The following is a 23,752-nucleotide window of genomic DNA, read 5'->3' as shown; positions in this document are numbered from 1 at the left end:
CGATTACCACCACCATCTTCGATTACCACCACCACCAACCACCACTACCTCTATATATATAGCTTAATTTAAAACATTAACAAAGATATTCTCACAAACCCATTACTTGTCATTCGTTTTTGGTTGAATAAATGAGAAGTAATCATCAAAATGAATTGAAAATGGAAGTTGAGAGAGGTTTAATGGAGTTTTTTTTTTCCAGAGAAAAGTTCGGTTACGTCGCAAAACGTTCGGTTTCGTCGCAAAAAGTTCGGTTATCACGAATTATTTTTTTCTTAACCGAACTCAGAGTTCGGTTGATTCGCAAAAAATACTTTTAACTGAACTCCTTGTATTAGAACAACACAAGTCCATAAGTTCGGTTCCTTCGCAAAATAAGGATATCACCGAACTTTAGTTTACGAAAATAATGAGAAATCCAAAAGTTCGGTTCGTTCGCAAAAATGTTAAGTTTTCTTTGTAACCAAACTCTACCTTTGAAACTTCGTAACCGAACTCTACCTAATTCGCCAAGAAATAAATTTCGTAGTAACCGAACGTTTGCCTAATTGCATATATGCATATATAAGCCCAGTTCGGTTGATCCGCAAAATATGTTGAAGTTTGCGAACCAACCGAACTTCTAATACTAGGTTACTTTTAACCAGCAGTTCGGTTGGGAACTTGGTTGCATTGAAGTTTGCGAACTAACCGAACATACCTCTGTAAATCTTATTACTAAAATTCGGCTACCTGCGTGTTTGAAGAAAGAAACCGAACTTTGTGTTCGGTTATATGTTCTTGATATTTATTAACCGAATTCCGTCTTCGGTTACCTATTCTTCACACTTGGTAACCGAACTACCTGAACCTAGCAAGATTCTTTTTATAAAAATTTACAGTTTTATGAATATTTGGACCAATTCAGCCCCCATTATCTAAGTTTGAAGCATACTTGGGTACCCAAATACTCTTCCTCCGTTTGTGGTTGGTAAAATCCATCATTTTCATCTTGAGATTGAGTTTGTGGAAGAAAAACTTCACCATCTAAGAAATAACTCATATCTAGATCATTGTGAAGATTAACAAATACTCTAGGAGAGGATGGAGATGAAGAATCAGGTGAGCTATCATCACTTGAATACTCAAGCTTAGTGAATTGGAAAAAAAATTTATTTCCATGTTTTTCTTCTTCATCTTCTCTAATTTTACTCTCTCAATAATTCTACTTCTTTAGCTTAATCATTTCACTAATGATTTCACTAATCATTATCCAAAATTAATCAGGAAAGTAGTTTAGGTATTAATATAAATATCTAGATAAGGGATGACCTAAATTTACTTATAAATGTCTTACTAAAATAGAACCATGGTCCCAAAAAAACCATGGTCCCCAAAAAATCAATCCAGCAAAGTAAGGACCGATGGGTTTAGAACTATATGGAACTTAAAAGCCCAGTACTAATGTAGGCTTATAGATTCCGGAGTATAGAGCATAAGATGGAAGAGATTACTACGCTTTAATCACCTATGGCATGCTCACATAAGCAACTAGATTGCAAGGCTTAGAAAATGATACATTGATGGAAAAGACAAAAGGCGAAACTTAAGAGCTCTGACAACACCTATAGTACCACATATACAGTCAAGCAATTGAACCCATGGATAACATAAGAACAAGCACTATGGTTTATCTCTAGAAATCTAGAATGTGAAGAACATCAATTGTTATGGTGAGTACTTTGTCCCCATTCTATAGTAGATAGTTCAGCTAAGCTTTAGCATAGATTAAACAAACTAACCCGTGGTAGAAAGAGACCACATAGCTTTATGGTTTGCAAATAAAGTGTTTTGCGGCATAAAAATATCTCAACCCTCCGTATCAGTTTGAGAATTGAGAATTGTTTGCACCCAGAAATATTTCCGGGCACGAAACACGATGATTTTGGTGTTGTTGATGAAAACATGGATAAAAACATGAAAAAAGAATAAAGAGAGGAGACACAAGTTTTACGTGGTTCGACATGGTTTGCCCACATCCACGAACGAATCCCCTTGGGGAGTAGTGTTTTATTGATTATGAAATTACAAAGGATTTTTTTCTCTGTATTAGCTACCCCTCCCCCTCTTAGGATTATATTTCCTCTATTTATACAATTTTGAACTAGGCTCTTCCCCTCATTATGACGTAAACATAACTTGTATTTATTTCCCTTGCATGAAACCTCCTGGAATTAATAATGCATGCAACCTCCTGGAATTAATTCCTGAAATTAATCTTCCATGCATAACTCCTGGCATTAACTTTCCTTGCATGGCTCCTTGTATTGATTTGCGGGCCTCCCGTGTATTTTATACACGGTACAAACATCGCCCCCTCTTAACCTCCAACTTGTTGGGGGTTAAGAATTTTTTCCCTTCGCGTCGATCGTCGATGACATAACTCGCCAGTCGCCCCCAAGCGTGAGTAGAGACATTACAAAGACGCCCCCAACTGTGATAACCTGCAATAAAAAAAATTCACGTGCTAGGCGAGACTTTTTTCCACGTGGTGGACTTGTGATGCTCGAAAGCTAGTCGAGTCTTGAGTAGAATGTAGTGTGTGCTTGCGGCTGGGGAAAGGCTTTTTGCTCGCAACATATCAAGGCTAGCGCTTGCTGCTAGGGCAGGATGGATGTTGCTTGTGTTAAGTACGAGTCTTTGGACCAATACCGGGCATTGGGCTCGTGGTTCAGACGAGACTTTATGCTTGTCAAGCTGCAAGTCTTTCATACTCGCCTGCAAGACGAGATTTTATGCTTGCGATAAAAGCAAGACTTATGTGATCACGTGCAAGGTGAGGATTTAGTTGATTGCGAAGTGATGCAAGGCTAAATATTGAAGGGTCTATGCAATCCTCATCTCGAACTCCCGATCATGTCGCTATCCATGAACCTCGAACTCGATCGTACCCTCGAACTCGATCATGTTGCTGATCCAAGTGCACATCAAAGTTCCTCAGACACTGGAATTTTTCCTTCCGTCTTGTAGGGAATTGAAAGCCGACTCTAACGAGCCAAAAATCACTCGATTCAGACTTAATACGAAGAAGTTATTGAAGAAACAAGATTTGAACGAAATGCGCGTGCTGTTGCATACTTAGCAGTGCTGACTGGATCGAAGACTGACGTGGCACTGCTGACTAGGATGTAATTGCTGACGTGGTAACACTACGTGAAAATATACCGACATGGCTGCTGACGTGGCAGATGACTAGATGTTGACGTGGAAACTGACAGGATGCTGACGTGTCGACCTTTGATTGGCCAATGTTCGCAGATGTGGCGATTTTCTGCTGACGTGTCGACCCGAGCCGAGTTGGTACTGCGCCGGTTCGATTTTGGTTGGACACGTGTCGACGTACGACAGGCTGGTCTTTGTTGAACCGGATCCTGGATCTGACAGACGAGATTCTCTGGATGAAGAGCCGTATAAGAGGCTGGATCTATGTGGGTGTACAGGATAGTTGCTGCTGTTACGGTTTCTGCAACAGTTATGACTGTTACGCCTTTTATAACGTTTTTTCTTCGTAACGGTTCGTTAACTGTTTTCTAACAGTTCCGTGAGAACCCTAATCTCTTTTTGCTTTCATCTTTTTCGCTGATTTTTGCATGGAATTTTGTGCAGATTTCTTCCGCACCTCTCTCAACGATAAAACACGATTCTTTCACTCGAATCCCCTTAGTCGGCGCAAATGTTTGCACCCAGAAATATTTCCGGGCACTAAACACGATGATTTTGGTGTTGTTGATGAAAACATGGATAAAAACATGAAAAAGAAATAAAGAGAGGAGACACAGGTTTTACGTGGTTCGGCATGGTTTGCCTACATCTACGGACAAATCCCCTTGGAGAGTGGTGTTTTATTGATTATGAAATTACAATGGATTTTTTTCTCTGTACCCCCTCCCACTCTTAGGATTATATTCCCTCTATTTATACAATTATGAACTAGGCTCTTCCCCTCGTTATGATGTAAACATAAATTGTATTTATTTCCCTTGCATGCAACCTCCTGGAATTAATTTTGCATGAAACCTCATGGAATTAATACTGCGTGCAACCTCCTGGTATTAATTTTGCATGAAACCTCCTGAAATTAATACTACAAGCAACTTCCTGGAATTAATTCCTGAAATTAATACACGTTACAAACAAGAATATTTCCTACCATCGTCATTACAAATGGCTTTATAGGATTTCTTAGAAGGTTACAATTTATAGTAGAAAAGTAGTTTAAAGCGTAGTTAGCAATTCAAAATATGTCAGACGTACGGAATGACAAATGTATGGATACTATTCAGATTTGCGAATCAAATTCGGTTAAAAATTCGGTCAATGAATTGTGATTCCACGATAATTCGAAACATATACGTACGTGTAGATATATGAATTCATGGTCTAGTTTTCAGATTTTCTTTCTGATCTTCTGGTATACTTCCTTGTCTTCTATTTGCACACTGATCTTCTTGATTTCGTGTACCCTTATCAGTGAAAGAGCTCCAGTAAATCCCACCATTACATCTTCTTTGTAGTTGGAGTTGGAGCATCTGATTTATGTTGTACCTGTTAAAGCTCCATTTAGATTTTTTTTTTTTTTTTTGATATTTTCCCTTCATTTTGCTCTTTCCATGAACTGTTGAGGATTTAGGGAACCATTTTGCTCAGATGAATCCAGAATTCTTCACAAAGATCTTTACGGAGGAAAGCATTGAAATACAAAGGCAAATATCAAAAGAAAAAGTCTGGACAATTATTAAACATTTTAAAAACAACAAATCTCCAGGTCCATATTGATACAATATGGATTTTTACAAGGTGGTTTGGGAGGTGATAAAGAAGGATTTAATGACAGTAATATCATAATTCGAAAATGAAATGAAGCTAGACTGGAGAACCAATTGCTCTTTTATAAGTTTAATACCAAAAAAGGATCAAGTTGGTTCTCCACAAGATTTTAGACCAATTAGTTTGATCAGCAGTATCTACAAGATTATACCAAAAGTGTTAACTCAAAGATTTAAGATGGTACTACCTAAACTGATATCAGAGAATCAAGGAGCTTTTATAGGTGAAAAAAAACTTGATGGCATTTTAATTACAGGAGAATTGATAGACTCGAGATCAAAGCAAAGAAGCCAGGTATCTTGTGCAAACTGGACATTCAAAAAGCATTTGATAATGTCAGCTGGAATACAATCAATAATGTATTACATTTATCTGGTTTTGGGGAAAAGTGGATCAATTGGGTAGAATGTTGTGTAACTTCAGCACAACATGCTATGTGTCACACGCCCATTTAATCGCCTAAAATTTTCATGGGACATGACCGACAATGATTGTGGTTAAGTAAATCAACTTCACCCAAAATCATTCAGCCTTGCATACTTGCATCAAAGTACGCATCTGCCTTCACTAATAAGGCATTGCACAACGGAAGTCTTTTCTTCTTTCTATATAACTCTTCATGCCCCCATAAGCATAAGAGGTTATGTCAGCACTTACACAATTCTCACACAAGATCAGTAACATAATGAACACAAAGAACTAACACAATAAACCCATTTCATTGCATTAAGTAAGATTATACAAAACAGTCCATCACATGGACCAAACAGGCTGTCACCCTCTTGGTGATGCCTTTATTCTCTCAAGTATGAGACTACATGTCTACAAAGATCTCCTATGTAAGCCTACTGATTTTCCCACTCCTTAGGACTATTTATACAGTAAACTCACTAGCCAAAACTGTGCACAACACTTGCACACGCATGGAACATCCGTGTGTCCCATCAACTAGTTTTCCTAACCGCCAGCTTGCTTTTCAACTGCCACCTTTTGTGTTGTCAAGCCAAATGATGCCACATATGTTCCCGGTGGTTATGAACACTCCCACATGGTTGTAAACTATTTTTATAACCGGCCTTACTTTTCTTGCACCATTGGCACGCTTGTAAAGCTCGCAACCAACTCCTAACCGTCACTTGAGTTGTATAGCACTAATGTTTGCGCAATACTGAACTTAGCCTTGATTCTGTGCTCAGCCATCTTGGAACTGCCAACATCTTTCTCTAATCTCATGGATGTATCATCCTTGAGCTTCCATCATCAAAGCCAATTCCTTAAACTCACTCTAGTTACTCGTGGCATCATATGCTTCACTTCGCCAACTTGCATGACAATAGTAATGTCACTCTTGCATTACTAACTTGTTTGCATTATTTAAGCTTTGGACAGCCTTGAACTAATGCATAGACCAACTCTTGGCCTATTCTACCTTCTTGTACTTGAGTTTGGGCCAACTCAATTCCACGGACATGCCAACATGCCAATATCTCATGTTGCATCTTGCAACTTTGGCTTTGCCTTGCCTTTTCCGTAACGAAGCTTCATTTTATCAGCCAACCAAATTCATTACTTATCCAAATGTATTTACAATGTAGTGCTACTCTTGCACTTCATTGGCCCTGCGGGGTTATGCCATTCTTAGCATTTGACAGTCTACGCAATGTCGCGCCATCCTGGTTGCACACTGAATTGTCCTGCAACTCTGTAACGCGTAATCATTATGCGTCGCTTGCATCCCTATTATAGACCCCCCCCCCACCTAATCTGTTCAACGTCCTCGTTGAACGCAACCAAGTATACTCAATATACTTGTTCTCCGGACTTGTACGCTTCTGAGCCACTCTCAGAATTCAGAAAACTTGTTTGGCCCTCATTCTTGCCAAAACTTTTATGCCTAGTACCAAATGCCATCACTTAGTTTACTGCCTTTTCATTGATCCTACTGACTTGTAATGTTGTTGTCACATTGGCCTACGCTCCAACTTCAACTACAATCGCATATCAACACCCAAATGCAACTTGGAAAATCTTCTTGCCAATTTCCTGAATTGTGCTTGAACTTCGCATGAATCATTTGTGCCTAAGTATACACAAGTAATGATTCTTCCCAACTGATCACAATGATCATTTCCATAGTATTACGCCTTTAGATTCCGACTTTAGTTGAACCATGCAACATAACATGACTTATACAAAACTTGGCCTCATTCTCCAATTATATGCGCCTAATCCAAATCATGTCATGCCTTAAGGTATGCATGCTATGATTCCATACTAATATGGTATGTGCCACAAGCCATAGCCTTTGCTGCCTTCAGCAATACAACAAAAATTACACTAGATTTGGCCTCCAAATCATATTGTAAATTACGCCCCCTAGATTCGCACCATTTGTATGCCAAAGAACCAGCACCTTGCTGTTCTTTGCTTGTATTGTCGCTACACCCTGATTGAAATGCATGACTTTGGTATAGTCATGACTTAGGATACCCGGGGCTCTCCTCCGTCGCTTTAAAAACAATATCCTCTTCACGCGCCTTTAAAGCCAGCAATTTAAGCATCACTTGCTCTTTCAAACTTCTACGCTTTAATGTAGCGGAAAAACAACATCATGTTCTTCCTAACTATGAGTTACTCTTAACCCATATACTTGACGGACTTACATCTTCATTCTTGCTGCGTTACTCCATGCATTCACTTCCAAATTCCTTCGCACTTCCACATAACTCCCAACATCAAACTCGACTTTTCCACCAACTCCTCTATTTGCTTCTTTCACTTTCAGCGTATTCTATTGCATATTTTGGCTTAATATGCTATGTAGCATCTTCCACGCGAACTAGCTTTACTTTGAACGAAAGAGGCAAGATCTTTCATTTCAAATACCCTCATTCACTACTACCTTACATAGAGAGACTTCATTCCAACACCAAGGTCCACTCGACCCAAACTAAAAGTATACTCAAACTTGAGAAAATACTCGCGCCAACTTATTGCAACTTGTAAGACCTAACAAGCCTTGCAATACTGACTTCATCTTCGCTTCTAAGCAACAAAGGAAGCGAGACAACACCTACTGTCCCCAATGTAGCAATTCACTTTCCACATGCACTCTTCCAACTATCAACATTCTTATGCCACTCCCATAATGAAGCACAATATAATTGACACTTATTTGAATACTCCTTTAGACTGATGCTATCATTTTGCTTTAGCTTTCATGAAGATTTCTTCAAAAATTACCTCATGCCATTCTTATGCATCACCACTACTTTGTCCTTCTTTCTCCTTGCATCTACAATCTTCCTAACTTGCATTTCTTCACGCATTACGCATTTTGGCCATGCCCAAATCCCATTTGGCGCATGCAACTGTTGCATACATGTTATGCCAATTAGCACCCAAATCTTGACACAAACTTGTGCACCTTTACACAACTGGAACGGACGTAACTTGGTGATTCTGAGCATCACCATAGAGCTCAGCAAAGTCATATCACTCCATGACTTATGCGGATAAACGCTCTGGACAATTGAAAGCAAAGCTATAATCCTTGCAAATGAGGCGCCACTGCCTACGTTTCATGAAGCAAGAATGCCGCATTCTTCTTTAAACTTGGAACTCATTTTTACTATCCATGCACAACTGGCAACTCTTGTCTTTCCCCACCTCCAAAATCATCTTTGTAGCAATACTGATTTGTAGTTGACAAGAAAATCCGCTTGTGGTTACGATCAAATGTAGGTCTTTGGACACCCTTGTACAAGCATATTGATCCCACTCATAAACTAGTTGCAAACACACTCCTTGTGTGCATCTAGCATCAACGAAGAACTCTTTGAAAACGCAAGATCGTGGTGTATCGATTTTCCCCTAACTTGCGCTTCTGTCTTCAGCCTTTCCATAAGCTTTATGCTAGATAAGAATTGGCCATCCAATTCTTCCTTCATGGCATCACATTGCCACAAACATGCTGGTTCGCAACCAGACTTTGCATTACCACCAAGGTACATGCATTCAATGGAGATAACTTTAATTTTCCATCCAACTGGCTACGATGAAAACACCTTCAAATCTAACGCATAGACATGTTCTTCATCTACTTTGCCACTGAAAAGGCCATCAACTTCTTTGAGTTCAAGAATTTTCACAAAATTCTCATTACCACACGTAATGTACTCTCTATTGATAACACCACAAATATATGCATTCCAAATGCGTAATATTTGCATACTTGTGAGAAACATGGACCTTAACATCTGACTTGCACCATAGAAGTCAGCATACTCCATAGTTTTGTCATGCCATCACTTGAAAACCCGGTTTTCAATGATTCTCGCATGTTCGTCTAACACTTTGGGTAGGAATTTTGACACCTTTGTCATAAACTTTCATGGCCTCTTCCACTTCAAGCTTCAAGTTCATTCCAATTGATCTTCCCACACAAGACCAACTTCTTCTAGTCTCCATACTAGTGAAACCCAAACAATTCTTCACGTAATTTGACAAACAAATGACACCGGCTTGAGTAAAAAAGAAAAAAAATCAAGAACAGTGTCCCCAAACACCACTCTGATACCTGCTGTCACACGCCCATTTAATCGCCTAAAATTTTCATGGTACATGAACGACAATGATTGTGGTTCAGTGAATCAACTTCACCCAAAATCATTCAGCCTTGCATACTTGCATCAAAGTACGCAACTGCCTTCACTCATATGGCATTGCACAACGAAAGTATTTTCTTCTTTCTCTCTAACTCTTCATTCCCCTATAAGCATAAGAGGTTATGCCATGCACTTATACAATTCTCACACAAGATCACTAACATAATGAACACAAAGAAATAACACAATAAACCCATTTCATTGCATTAAGTAAGATTATACAAAACAGTCCATCACATGGACCAAACAGACCATCACCTTCTTGGTGATGCCTTTATTCTCTCAAGTATGAGACTACATGTCTACAAAACTCTCCTATGTAAGCCTACTGATTTTCCCACTCCTTAGGACTATTTATACAGTAAAATCACTAGCCAAAACTGTGCACAACACTTGCACACGCATGGAATAGCCATGTGTCTCATCAACTAGTTTTCCTAACCACCAGCTTGCTTTTCAACTGCCACCTTTTGTGTTGTCAAGCCAAATGATTCCACATCTGTTCCCGGTGGTTATGAACACTCCCACATGGTTGTAAACTCTTTTTATAACCGTCCTTACTTTTCTTGCACCATTGGCACACTTGTCAAGCTCGCAACCAACTCCTAACTGTCACTTGAGCTGTATTGCACTATTGTTTGCGCAATAATGAACTTAGCCTTGATTTTGTGCTCAGAAATCTTGGAACTGGCAACATCTTGCTCTAAGCTCATGCACGTATCATCCTTGTGCTTCCATCATCAAAGCCAATTCCTTAAACTCACCCTAGTTACTCATGGCGCCATATGCTTCACTTCGCCAACTTGCATGACAATAGTAACGCCAGTCTTGCATTACTAACTTGTTTGCATTATTCAAGCTTTGTACAACCTTGAACTAATGCATAGACCAACTCTTGGACTATTCTACCTTCTTGCACTTGAGTCTGGGCCAACTCAATTCCACTGACATGCCAACATGCCAATATCTCATGTTGCATCTTGCAACTTTGACTTTGCCTTTTCCTTAACGAAGCTTCATTGTGTCGGCCAACAAGATTCATTACTTTTCCAAATGTATTTGCAATGTAGTGCTACTCTTTCACTTCATTGGCCCTACGGGTTTATGCCATTCTTAGCATTTGACAGTCTACGCAGTGTCGCGCCATCCTGGCTGCACACTGACTTGTCCTGCAACTCTGTAACGCGTAATCATTATGCGTCACTTGCATCCCTGTTATACTATACTAGTCAATGAAGTGCTACAAAAATATTCAAACTTCAAAAAGGTTTCAGACAATGAGATCTCTTGTCTCTTTTCATTTTTATTTTTAGTTGCACAAATATTCTCCAAGCTTATGAAGAATGCTGCGCAACTAAATATGATCTCAGGTTTTACCATCAACTCCATTCAAATTTCTCACCTATAATATGATGATGACACTTTGGTCTTCCTAGATGCTACTGAAGAAGAAGCTGATAATCTGGTGATCATTCTATAAATTTTTGAAGCCATCACCAGATTAAAGGTAAATTTTACCGAAAGCTCAGTGTTAAGCATTGGAGCAGATCATAAAATAGATGATATTTCTTCCATCCTCAGATGTAAGATTAAACCACTACCTTATTTGGGCATGTCAGTGGGTGTTATTTCTAGAAGATTTAACATTTGGGATTATGTGATAGAAAATTTTCAGAAAAAACTAGCTCATGAAAGAGGAAGTTCTTTACAAAAGCAGGTAGATTGTTATTGATTCAAACCTCTCTATCCAACCTCCAAAAATATTACATGTCCATATTTCAAATTTCTATCTCAGTGGAGAAGAAAATAAATCAAATAATGAGAAACTTTTTATGGGGTTCATCTGCTGAAAGAAAAAGAATAAATTGGGTAGCATGGTGTGGAGCTTGTAAGACTAAGAAAATGGGTGAACTAGGAATTAGAAATTTCATACTCACTAATAAGGTTTGACTTGCAAAATGGTCATGGAGATTTTCCAAAGAAAAGAAACAACTACGGAGAAGAGTCACTCATGAGAAGATGCAAACTCGGGTACAAGCTTTATGGGTGAGAGGTTCAAAAAACTCCCCAAGGAAGAGGCACATGGAATAACATTCAGAAGTACAAATAATTGGTCCAACAAATATCAACTCTCATAATAAACAACGGGAAGGCAATGAGCTTTTGGTAGGATGTTTAGGCTGGAACTCAATCCTTAAAGATCGGATTCCAAACATTTTTAAGCTAACTATTAAAAAAATGCATCATTGCATGAGATGATACAATCTGCATCATGGAATCTGAAGCATAGAAGGAACCTGACTCAAACAGAAATCTCAGAAGTGTTTCAGTTGTTTGCAGCTCTTGGAACCCCTCCCCAACCACCACCACCCCCCCCCCCCCCCCCAACACTGGATGATACCATTGAATATGAACTACAGTGTATAATTACAGGTGGCTTCAGCTCAAAAATCTGCTACAAATGGCTGGTGGAGCAATTGCCTGACACAACAAATGGAGTTCCATTCTCATGTATCTAGATAAAACAAGTTCCTTCAAAAGTGCAGTTTTTCATGTGAACTGCAGATCAAAACTCCATTGGAACAACTAATAACTTACTCAGAAGAGGTTATCAGATACAAAATGTCATGTGTTCATTCTGCAATCTTGTGCCAGAAATAGTGGATCATCTCATGATGCAGTGTGAATTCTCACATGCCATTTGGAGTTATTTCATCGTGGGTACAATATAAGATGGGTTCAAGCTGGCACTCATTCAGCAACTTCAGGCATGGAAGTTTAGGAGAGGAAGGAATCACCAGTGGAAAATGCAAAAAAAAATCTGCCAAAAAAACACTTAAAACCTTTAAAATGGCTGTTTTTGGGAGCCCTAAGATTGTAGTCTTATTTCTCAAAACGTTTGCTTTTGAGATTCTTTGATTTTTTTTCAAATTACGACTACTTTGAACAGCCTTTAAATGCTAAATGGTGGAAGCAGACGTTTCGTTAATTTATAATACCAAAAAGAAAAGATGTGGTTCAACTGAATCTCTAGCTCAAATAAAATATGATTGAAACAAAACAAGAAACTGCAATTGAGTTTTAACTTGTATTCACGAAACTCAATATACAACCCCAACATCGAGTTATACATTTGTGAAAAATTCATTAAACACATGGATTTCATTTCACAATAAAGAACTACAATCAGTTCCAACTATGAAAACAATTTACGGAACATACAAAAATCTAAAAAACAAATTACTATAGAATAACTACGAAGGCAACATGGGTGAAATTTCACGTAACCATAATGCTTCTCCATAGTTCTAGATCTTGTCAGGTGGTGTCTTTGAAGAAAAAGAATCTGCAACACTTGAAATAGGAAGCTTCTGCACTTGGTTTCATGTTAGAAACTAATAGGTCAATTAGCTTGCTATTGCATTTCCAGATCCCTGAAAGCACAAAACAAGTCATAAATATCCAACAAAGATTAACAAAGAGACAACTAGATGCAAACTAATAAAGATTACACAATGACTTGCAGTGACTAACAATGAAATAACTAATAATGTAAATAAGCTATTGTAATGACTGCAAAATTAGTGTGAATATCTCATACGCTTCAACTAATGTATGGACTGCAAAATAGTTCATTATCTCAGCAAGCATCAACCCTTTCCAGATAATAATAACCAAGCTTTCATTACCAAACAAGTTGAGGCAGGCACCACATGCCACAACAATAAACAAAATTGAAATTCGAAATGATGACCGAAATTTATTTAAAAGAATCTTGATATCTTTAACAACACCATTAACTTTCAGAAGTCAGCATGATTGAGAGTGTGATGAGCAAGAGAGCCATTCTGCGATGAAAAGAAGACAATCCATGAGAGTCAAATATCAGGAGGAAAAAAAAAGGTTCAGAACGACCTATGGCAGACAAGTAAGAGCACAAGCTGAGAAAAAAAAAGTTGGCTTTCGAAAGAGTTACCTTACGTTGGTTAACGCTTAACTTAATGAATAAAATTATTAAAATGAACCGTAACCCCAACTTAGTAATAAAATTATTAGTGGTGCTATCTTCCTATCCCTTCTTCATCTCCGACCTGAAAATAAAACATTCAAAATGATCAAAAAAATTTAAAATAATGAGTGCATTAAAACCAGCAAAACACCCTTAGGGTATGCAAGTTGTACTAGACAAAAAAAGATGCAAACCAATAATGACTTCATTCAAGAGCGGCAAAATGACCTTAGGATAGCTTCCAGGATCATGTGTATCTTCCTAGTGTATTCCCTAGACCATTGGGCATAAAAACAACAACCATTCTTTTAATCATCATTTCAGCAATCTCACTACAACCAAAATTCACAAACAGAATTATGATTAGCAATTGTAGCGTGACATTAATAGTATGAATAGCGTAGTCTTCTAGCTAATCTGCAAGTATGAGACAGAAGTGAATTCAGAGATGCACATAATATAGCCAATAAGCATGATAAGGCTAATTAAAGCTTATAATTAATAAGTGGGTCTCTCATATAGTCGTACTATATCAAAAATGTTTTCATACTCTCAGATTTCTACTCGTAATTTATATAGTTCAAAATTTTATCCGCAAAACTTCACCATTTATGCCTTCATTAGCTAACTAACTAGCTTAATTAAGAAGCAAAGTTCTGCCGACGATAAAATGTATATCAAACCATTCAAGAGGCAACTATACTTGAACATTGAACAACATGGCATCAACAACTATTTTTCTAAGAGAGTCAAATATGCCTTTTTACCCATTTTCCCTTCTTTCATGATTTCTATCAACCACCTCGCGAGCATAAAAATTGTAGTGGCAAACCAGGGCAGCAATGACTGAAAATCGAACAAACCAAAACCATCAAAAAATTAATAAATTCTCAAAAAATGATACTACCATCTACATTTATTTTAAAAAAAGATAGTACCATTTACATGATACGCTAAAAATTAAACTTACAAGTATAGAAATAAGAACCTAACCTCATGATCTTCAACATTCTCCCCATTCTCAGTATCCATGGACGCCTTAGGCTTGTGAACACCATATCTGCATAAATAATAGAAGGTTGGCCGGACACCATAGATATTAGTGATGTTAGAACTTTAACAAAGCGCAATTCGGAACACACAGAACAAGATACCTTCAGAATATCCTATCTTAAAACAGGCTTTGATGTACAAGAATCTACAATATCTATTCATGCCCATCACCACCACCTCTACCTCCACCATCTGCCTCTCCTAGTCCACCACAACAGCAAAACCTCCCACCATAGACACCAAAAAAACACTCTTATAACATGATCCTCCTCCCTCAAAACCTACCCACCAACACCAAATCCTCCACAATGTCCTAATATAATAAAAAAGTGATTAATACATTTGAGATAAAAATTAGTAAATCCTACAATACAAACTTATAATGTAGGATTGTGATCAGTGAAAACATTATATTCAATCAGAATTTTCAAGAACCCAAAGATCAAGTTAGAACATACCCTTTACCAGAACTGAATGTGAAGGACATATAAACTACGTCATACCACTCCTCTCCAATATATCTTCCACAGAGAATAAGCTGGGGTCTCCTCCCCTGTCCAATATAGAAACCAGCATCCCATTCCAAACCCCTGAAAATTAAACCAAGATTCTTCAATTCAAATAAACAAACAAAATAAGAATCTGAAACCTTAATTTTACTTGTTGATGCTAAATAAAATGGAACAACAAATCCATCAATACAAAATCAAATTCGGCAAACATTATCAATTAATCAGGAGAAAAAAATCTGACCTAGATATGCTCAGCACACAATTTCTCGAGCAACTATTCTTGCCCCATTTTCTCCATAGCCATGTCCACACCGATATGCTTCGGCGGAAAAATTAACAAAATCAATGAAGTATAAATTACAGTTACAAAAAAAAAAAAAAAAAAAACGAAATTAGAAAAATTAGGGTTTTGATTTTGTGTCTCGTACTCTGCAATTAGCTGTTGGTAGGTGTAATACTGAGAATTACCCAACAAAAAAAATGAAACACCAGTTAGGGTGTTCCTTTTGTGTAATTAATCAATTGACGACCTTGAATAGATCTGGAATTGAACGATTATTGGGGTTTTCCAATTGGTAAGAAGTTTGGGCTTTTAGAGAGATGAGAGACCATGAGGAGATGGAGTAAAGAGGTTATCTAACGATGATGAACATAGCTCAGAAGATGTGGTTTTTCATTTTGGAGGTGAAACTATTTCAGTTATCTTGTGGTTTTATGGAGGAGATATAGTAGATGAAGAAAATGGTTAAATTTCTTTTGGTGATTCTTCTGTTTCACCATTATTGTTGAAGAGGGGGAGATGAAGATGGAGAGAGTTAGTGTTTGCCGTCTGTAACAAAAAGAAAAGAGAGGAAGATAAGTTTAGGATAAGCAAGAGAGAAGCGATAGAAACGAGGAAGGTTTGTTTATAAAATGCTTTTATAGAAACTGGTCTCTCTCGCAGTCTTACTTTAAGTGGGACCACAAAAACGATTTTCTCGGGCAGTCCTAATAGAAATCCACCCTGGATTTTTTTTATATTTTTTATATTACGTTTTACATTAAGTCTGCTTGGTAGATTGATTTTCTTTTTATCATAAAAACTGATTTTGGCAAACTAATATATAAAGAATACCAAGGGAAGTCTTATTTATAAATCCCAAGCATACTTAAAAAAACCATTTTTCACTAGTGAATAGAGGGAGAAAACTACGAACACTGATTTTGGTCATACTAAAATCTTACTAGGCATATTACATAAAGACAAAAAAGGTTGCGAAATAGCAAAATCAGATTACCCCTTAACCTATTTTTTTTTAATGGCAAATCTGCCTTTTACGTATTAGTGTTAGTAATATTGATTAGTGATTAACTATTTTGTTTAATGATTAAGATAATTTTCAGAATTATAAAGGTTGTTTAGATGATTTTTTGGATCATGGTTCGGCGAAACAAGTTGAGGTTCGGGTCACATCTATGAGCCGAATCTACCAATTGATGAACGGTTTGGCTCACTGAATCTGTTTACTGCATGCGCCGAACCTATAATTTTCAATTCCAACCCTTTTGCTAGACACTAGTTTGGCTTATATGAAAGTTTCATAATAAGCCGAACAACATCCTGAATAGCCCGGAAAAAAATAATTACTGGTTCGGCTTATATTTCGAAAATCGTATGAGCCGAACATCAATTTTTTATTTTCTGGGTTAAAATATTTTTATTGGTTCGGCACATATTGAGAATATCGTAATAGGCGAACCTCGTAAATGTGCTAGGTTCGGCACATATTATGATTATCGAATACACCGAACCCCTATGCATCTCTATCTGTGACTAGGTTTGGCTTGAAATTTCATGCCGAACTATTCATATACACTTACAGGAAGCTTTTGTGAAGAACAGTTCGGCTAAAAACGCAACTCAATTTTGAGCCGAACACAACACTGTAACCGTCATTTAATCGATGAAAAACAGCAAATAGGAGATTGGATTTGTAAAACTTACTTTCTTATCCTCATTTCCGGAGTTGGAGATGCAGGTGGTTCAATTTCTGGTTCAATTGGTGGTTGATTTTCAGTTTCTACACCTTCATCTTCAATTGGTTCTTCTTCTTCTTCAATTGATGGATTAGAAGACGACTTGGTTTGCCTAGTCCCTGCTTTTCTTTGTACGGGTTATTATGTGGTTGAGTTTAATCGACGATCAAACTTTTACGAATCGACAATTAATCACGATGATGAATTTTTTTCGCAGGAGGGGGAAGAAGAAGAGATGTTAAGGGAAACTGATTTTGATTTTTTAGAAAACTGATTTTAGATTTTTGTATTAAGGGTATATAGGTAATTGAACTACCCATAAGGTATCCCTTATAAGGTCACCTAAGATGGGACTGTCGTTTTGTATGCCTAGAAAGATTTAGGTATGCCCAGAATCAGGGTTCAAAACTATGGCCTTTAACAGTTTTTGCAGTCTGTTGGGCTTCATGGAATGAGATAAATAGGAGGGTTATGACTAGAAAAAGATCCCATATAGCTTCGGTGGGGCGGGGGAAGAGAAAATTTTTGTAACTACCTTCTTCAAAAAGTTTGTTACTCATTCGAAGGTTAGTTCTTCTGGATAACATATAGCTTGTACATTGATAAAGGCCCGATTTTTTTGGGCCTTGTTACATATTTTTAGTACAAGCTCAACCTTTGACGTCAAAAAAATTAACAAGCAACAGAAAAAAAAGAAGAAATGGTTAATGCAATATTAATAAATTCAGATTACCCAAAAAGAAAGAAAAAGGATAAACAAATTCAAGTCACTCACACTCACACAGTTTCGCATTATAAAAGAAGCGTGGAGAGCATGTAAAGCAGGGCTGTCAATGGGTACTCATTACCCGGACCCGGAACCGGACCCGGTATATTTGGGTCCGGTTCCGGGTCCTAAAGTTGGACCCATTAATTACTTAGGACCCGGTGGATAATTACACGATTGGACCCGAATTTAAACGGGTCCAAACGGGTAATACCCGTTGGGTACCCGCGGGTATCGGATACCCGTTTATTCATTCTTTTATTCATGTTTTTAGCAAAATTACAAGTATTTTTGCTAGTTTTAGCTTTGATATTTTACTCATTTAAATTTTTTCTCTTACATTTAACCTTTATTTAGTACATTAATAAGAAATAATAATAAATTTTTATAAAAATTACTTAAATCCAAGCCAAAAAGAGAAATATATTAAGTTTTTGAGGTTTTTTAAATAGTTTTATTAAGACCCAATGGGTACCCGGAACCGACGGGTACCCGGGTATTTAAACGGGTCCGGTTCTGGGTCCACAAGTTTAGGAACCGGACCCGGAACCGTTAAGAACCGGACCCGACCATTATAAATAGGGTCCGGGTCTAGTGATACCCGGGAGGACCCGGACCCGTTTACACCCCTAATGTAAAGTGCCCTCATTATTTATTCATCAATATTATTACTTCGTTTATGTCATGCAGAAAGACGATAAAAGAAATCAATCAAAATCAATCTCGAAAAGATGAATAAAGAGCAATTTTCAAACAAAATTTAATACCCAAGGGCTACATCCTAACAAAGCGAGAAATTTTGACTAATAGCAGAAATTCAAATTGAACATATATACGAGAACATTTGATTATTTTCAATAGTTCTGAGCCGTTCATGTCACTCAGTCGTTGCATATTTAAAGTTTTATCCTTCAAAAATGATATATACATCGAATTTTCTGCACCGTGTGAGAGGGGATGGGATCCACGCCTGCCCACCACCCTCCTGATGCTAAGCACGCTGTAATAAGGATCGTTAGATCCCTCTTGGTGCACACCGTATGGGTGTGTATCAAAGTTGTTTACCCTTCAACTTTCATATTGGATTATTTTTGAAGGGTCTTCTTTTATATACCTCTACAAAACTTAACGGTACCCCAACAGTTAGTTATGTTGGTGAAAATTTATTTAACGTAAAATCCTTAAATTGTTTGAATTTTTTTTATATCCATACACCCTCTCTCTAGATTCTAGTTATCTGGTCTGTGCCTACAATTGAATAATAATCAAGACTAAAATGGCACCCTATATAACGAGGTAATTTGATAGTAACTTCAGTCCGTTTCTGGCTGCTAGTAATCTTCATCATATATTCATCATAGCTTGTCAATGCCATATATCACATGGAATGATAAAGCTAAGCGTCCATCCACTTCTAAGAATTGGGAAAAGTTAGTACCCAAGGATATAACAGGATCCAGATGCTGGAAGACTATGATTGTTCCAAATTCCTAGCTAGGTATCGACATTAATTGTTACAACGAATGTAGCTCTGTCAATCATTCTTAGCAATGAAGTATATGATACCATTCAGATGAACAGTAGATCCATTGTTCTCGATCATTTTGTATTGTGGGACTTCATCAATCCGTCTCCACTTGTTGTCTCCTACATACCTCGCACACTGTGTCAGAACGGGGATTATGGTCAAGAAATATTGCGCATAGTATATAAATTACTTTGTGCTGGCTGATGGCAGGACTGATGAATCCCAGTTCACAGTTCACAAGTCTTTCAGTCCAGCGAATGCCAGAATCACCTTTGATTTACTAATTAATTTTGATTCTATTTTGTGTTTAAGTTTCTTATTGGACACTGATATTCCATATACGAATAGGTGCAACCAAGCCAGTGTAACCCTGAAAAAATCCGATCGCACCATTTACAGGTCCTGCAATTCTCAAATTAACCTACCACATGTCTCCTTTATGGTGTGAAATGCAGTTGCAGACTCTGTTCGGTCTTCGACAGTCTCTAACCACCAACAAAATCTAACAACAAGAATAACAAGTCTTATCTTTCGATTGAAAATTAATATCAGACACAGGTTTTGTTGGATTAACTTCAACATAGAAGTCACTAACAAGCTGGTTAGGACAAGATTAGGAAATTGATGTAATCTTAAGGGAATTAGAAGTCATCTAGTTCTAAGAAAAGGAAAGACATGTAATAAGGTAATAGGATTAGGAAAAGGAATTCATAGTTCTATATATATATATATGATCACCAAAGTTGTGGTTGATCATATGAGCAAGATTAGAGCTTGTGTTTAGTTTTGAGAGATTTTCTAAACATCAATAAAGAGAATTGTCTTTATATAAGCTAAGTTTCATCTTGCAGTTGTCATTAGGTTTTACAAGGAGTTTTAATCGATCAATAAAAAAGAAAAAAAAAACTACAAGGGGTTTTTGTGGTGAAGACGTTTTTGAGATTCAGATTTGGATGGGATTTTAGTGAAGTTAAATTCCGTGTGGTTGATGAGATGAATCTCTAGAGTCTACTCCAAAAACCCTAGCGAGGCAGTTTCGAAAATACAACATACAAAAGTCTATATCTGAATTAATAGACATCATTAGTGGGGGTATGCAAAATTAAGGTTTTTGATGGGTAGGAAGGTTAGCTCAGAGGTTAGGCAGATAAAAGGATATCATTAGCACCCTTTGTCAGATACAATCTTTGCCGCTCACCAGTCGTTCCAAATTTCAAAATTTGTTCGAACATTTTGGTTAGTTTTCCAGTGGACATTTCGGATAGTCAGGCTTGAATAGGCACATCCTAGATTAGGCTGCATGTAATTCATGCGCGTACTTCTCCTTCACTATTTCTTTTACATGAGAAGACCATATAAGTACTGCATAAATTTAAAACCAGTGTATTGTTTGACCCTCCAACTGAAATGTTTGGTAGTCAATACCAACAATATGTCAATATAACTGCAATTAAAACTTCGTATTTAATGATCACTTTCTGCCAAAATAAGGAAATTCGGTTATTTAATATACCCATTAAGTCAATTCTGGGCCTCTTTTCTTCAAACAAGGAGAAAAATGAGAAGAAAATTGAATCACGGTTCGGCCATTTCTTGAGTATATACGTCTAAACAGAGTCAACTCAAAGCCATTTTCAATGATTTAGTTCGTGGGTATCTTGAAAGGCTGTTCGTCATAATCTTCAGACGACCATAGGTATGGAGGTTGGAGCGAATTATATGTATATATATATATATATTATTTGTGTAATGCTGGAGTACACTAGATGGTAAAATAATGTTTCTACAATGTGGTATACTTCTTCAAGTAGGACGCGTAAATAAGTTTGATAAAGATATTGACCCGTCGTCAATTGGAAAATGGTAGGCAAATATTTGGCGGGATACAACTTATCAGAACACAATAGCAACTATCGAGATCAACAACAAAAAAAAGTTCATAGGTTATATGCCTAAATAAAGTAGGCGGAAGAATTTTCTGTATGGTTTTTATGGAATTTCTTGGCAGACAGCACGTACGACTATAATCTTGACTACTACGCTGATGTTGGTTCCTAACAGTAACATGTTAATGGTCTAACCACGGAAGATAAATAAATTAATTAATAAAATCCAGAACTCTATGGAGTTGTTAATTTTTAACAACATACATACGAACGCATAGAGATAACGGAAAATTAGACATTATATGAAAGTATCTACGTCCTCCTAGTCGTGGTCTTTTCCCGGTTCGACTATTTTTGGCATTAACAAACATATTCTATAACCATGCAGATAAGACGACGTGACTTGACGAAATAGGAACCTTTCAAATGGGTACTCATCACTCACTACATATCAAGTGAAATTAGATAGTGACGGGGTTTTTAGTTAGCAGCGTCATGAGGTCTACTGGTCCATTTGATAAATCACAAGACGTCTATTCAAAATTGTATTCAAACTTGCCACCAGGTTTTCGCCATTAGTGTTACTCAAATCACACTTCATTAATTCACGTCATATGCAAATGAATCATCCGATAAGATCTAGAGTACGTTTGAAAACCTGTGAGGTTAGCTAATGACAGCTGATCACCCTGATGAAGATGTTGAAATCACCTTTAAATGAATGTGTGAAAATAATAAAAGAAACTAGATAACAAGTTTACATCAGTGCATGAAACTACTTTAGAATGACCGCCAAAATGATTTAGAGATCATTATGCATTTAATGATAAGAATTAATGGTGCAGCATTATATGGTAGTAGATTTCATAGTTTAATAGAGTCAAGTACCTTGATAGAGTAGTAGTATAACTCATGATAATCACCCTTAGGGCTGTTCCTGTGGCAATTGCCAATTTTTTTTTTTTTTTTTTTTTTTTTTTTTTGTTGTTGAGCTAGGTACATGGGAAAAAACGTTTTTGCACTATGGAAGTGCAGTGGGCGGATCAAAATCAGACGCACAAACAAACATAATCAGCATGCCGTTTATTAAGTTCAACCGCTAGGGGTTTAAGTTCAACCGCCGACGGATTTTCATAGACTGCTAACGACTAATTTTTAATAGTCACCGAAGTGGCTAGTTTTTACCCCAATAAATATTATTTGGGTTTTATCTCCCAGATTCACAACAACCTTTCATCCAATCAATCTTTTCTCAATTTTAGTCATTTTCAACTTTCAACCATGAGTCTTAATTTTGGTTCTTTCGAGGAAGATATGGAAATGGATGAAACTTTGTATAAAGAAGAAAAACAAATGTATATAGAGATTTTGCGTCAAATGGATGAAGACGCAATTCGAGATAGAAGGAGGCGAAATTTGATGTTGCAATTACATTCAGGGATGATACCAAAGCCTTTAGAGCCACAAGAAGTTATGAGTAGAGGATGGACGTGGCGAGATCGGCATTTTTACCACGACAAGATGATGCATGATTATTTTAATCATGGATATATCTATTCTAATGCTGATTTTCATCGTCGATCCCGCATGGGCCGCAATTTGACTCAAAGAATTATTGTCGAGCTTTGTCAGGTACAACCTTTATTTAATTATCAGTTTGATGCACGACATGTACGAAGATTTAGTCCCAAACAAAAGATCACTGCAGCCCTCCGTATATCATGTCATGGAGTACCAGCGGATTCCACAATTGGATTTTTTTCTGATAGATTGGGATGGTATGAGTATTTGTGCGTGAAACACAAGGGAAAAAAAGTAGGTGTAGAAGGTGTGAATTTAAGTTTGAAATGAGCTGAATTTATAGTGAAAAAAGTAATAACCGTTGAATGATTAAATTGAGATGTAACAGTTGGCGTTTGAAGTTCACTCGCTGACGGATTTCCATGGGCCGCGAGAGGATTAGCTTCAACCGCGTTGTTTTACTTCACCGACTGGCGAATTTTCTTGGTCCGCGCGGTTTTAAATGAAACATGCGGCTCTTGTTAGTCCGCAGTCAACGAACCCCTAAAATTATTAGTTTGTACACCCATTTTTCATATTTGTTGAGTTTATAATGGGAGCAAAATGAACAAACTTCATGTTTGTTCACTCCATAAGAACTGCCCTTAGATATTAAGACCCGTTCTTGCCCTGCATGGAATAAAGTGGCTACATGTATAGTTTTGCAGTAGTCTTACCCACTAATATCAATTTCAAGCAATATGGATCATAGTAGCCAGCGAATAAGTTAAAATCTCGAATCCTCGATGCCGAACGACCATACTACCTCCAAATCTGGAAAAGAGTTACTATTACTTTTCTAATTTAACTTATTTTTAAGTTAAAAGAAAGAAAAAGAAAGTACTAACTCTTTTCCGGAAATTGAAAGAGTATTTATCAAAAACTTTAA

The 23,752-nt window shown here is 37.2% G+C and overlaps 1 long non-coding RNA gene across 2 annotated transcripts; it reads right to left on the bottom strand.

Moving 5' to 3' along the window:
* Nucleotides 1-12,609: 12,609 nt before the first annotated feature.
* On the bottom strand, nt 12,610-15,987 carry LOC113283587. Of its 2 annotated transcripts, XR_003327529.1 has the most exons (10): nt 15,536-15,987; nt 15,349-15,426; nt 15,054-15,185; nt 14,697-14,908; nt 14,536-14,602; nt 14,310-14,388; nt 13,771-13,874; nt 13,510-13,624; nt 13,135-13,381; nt 12,677-12,967 (listed from the first exon to the last, which is right to left on the bottom strand). It is a non-coding gene; the product is annotated as an uncharacterized LOC113283587 (long non-coding RNA). The 2 variants fall into 2 exon arrangements; XR_003327528.1 differs by having other exon boundaries at nt 12,610-13,381.
* Between the last annotated feature and the right edge of the window lie 7,765 nt (nt 15,988-23,752).

The sequence above is a fragment of the Papaver somniferum genome, chromosome 5, assembly GCF_003573695.1.
Source record: "Papaver somniferum cultivar HN1 chromosome 5, ASM357369v1, whole genome shotgun sequence".
Taxonomy (NCBI): domain Eukaryota; kingdom Viridiplantae; phylum Streptophyta; class Magnoliopsida; order Ranunculales; family Papaveraceae; genus Papaver; species Papaver somniferum.
Note: the sequence above shows the minus strand (reverse complement) of the source record. Positions and strands in the feature narration are given on the sequence as shown.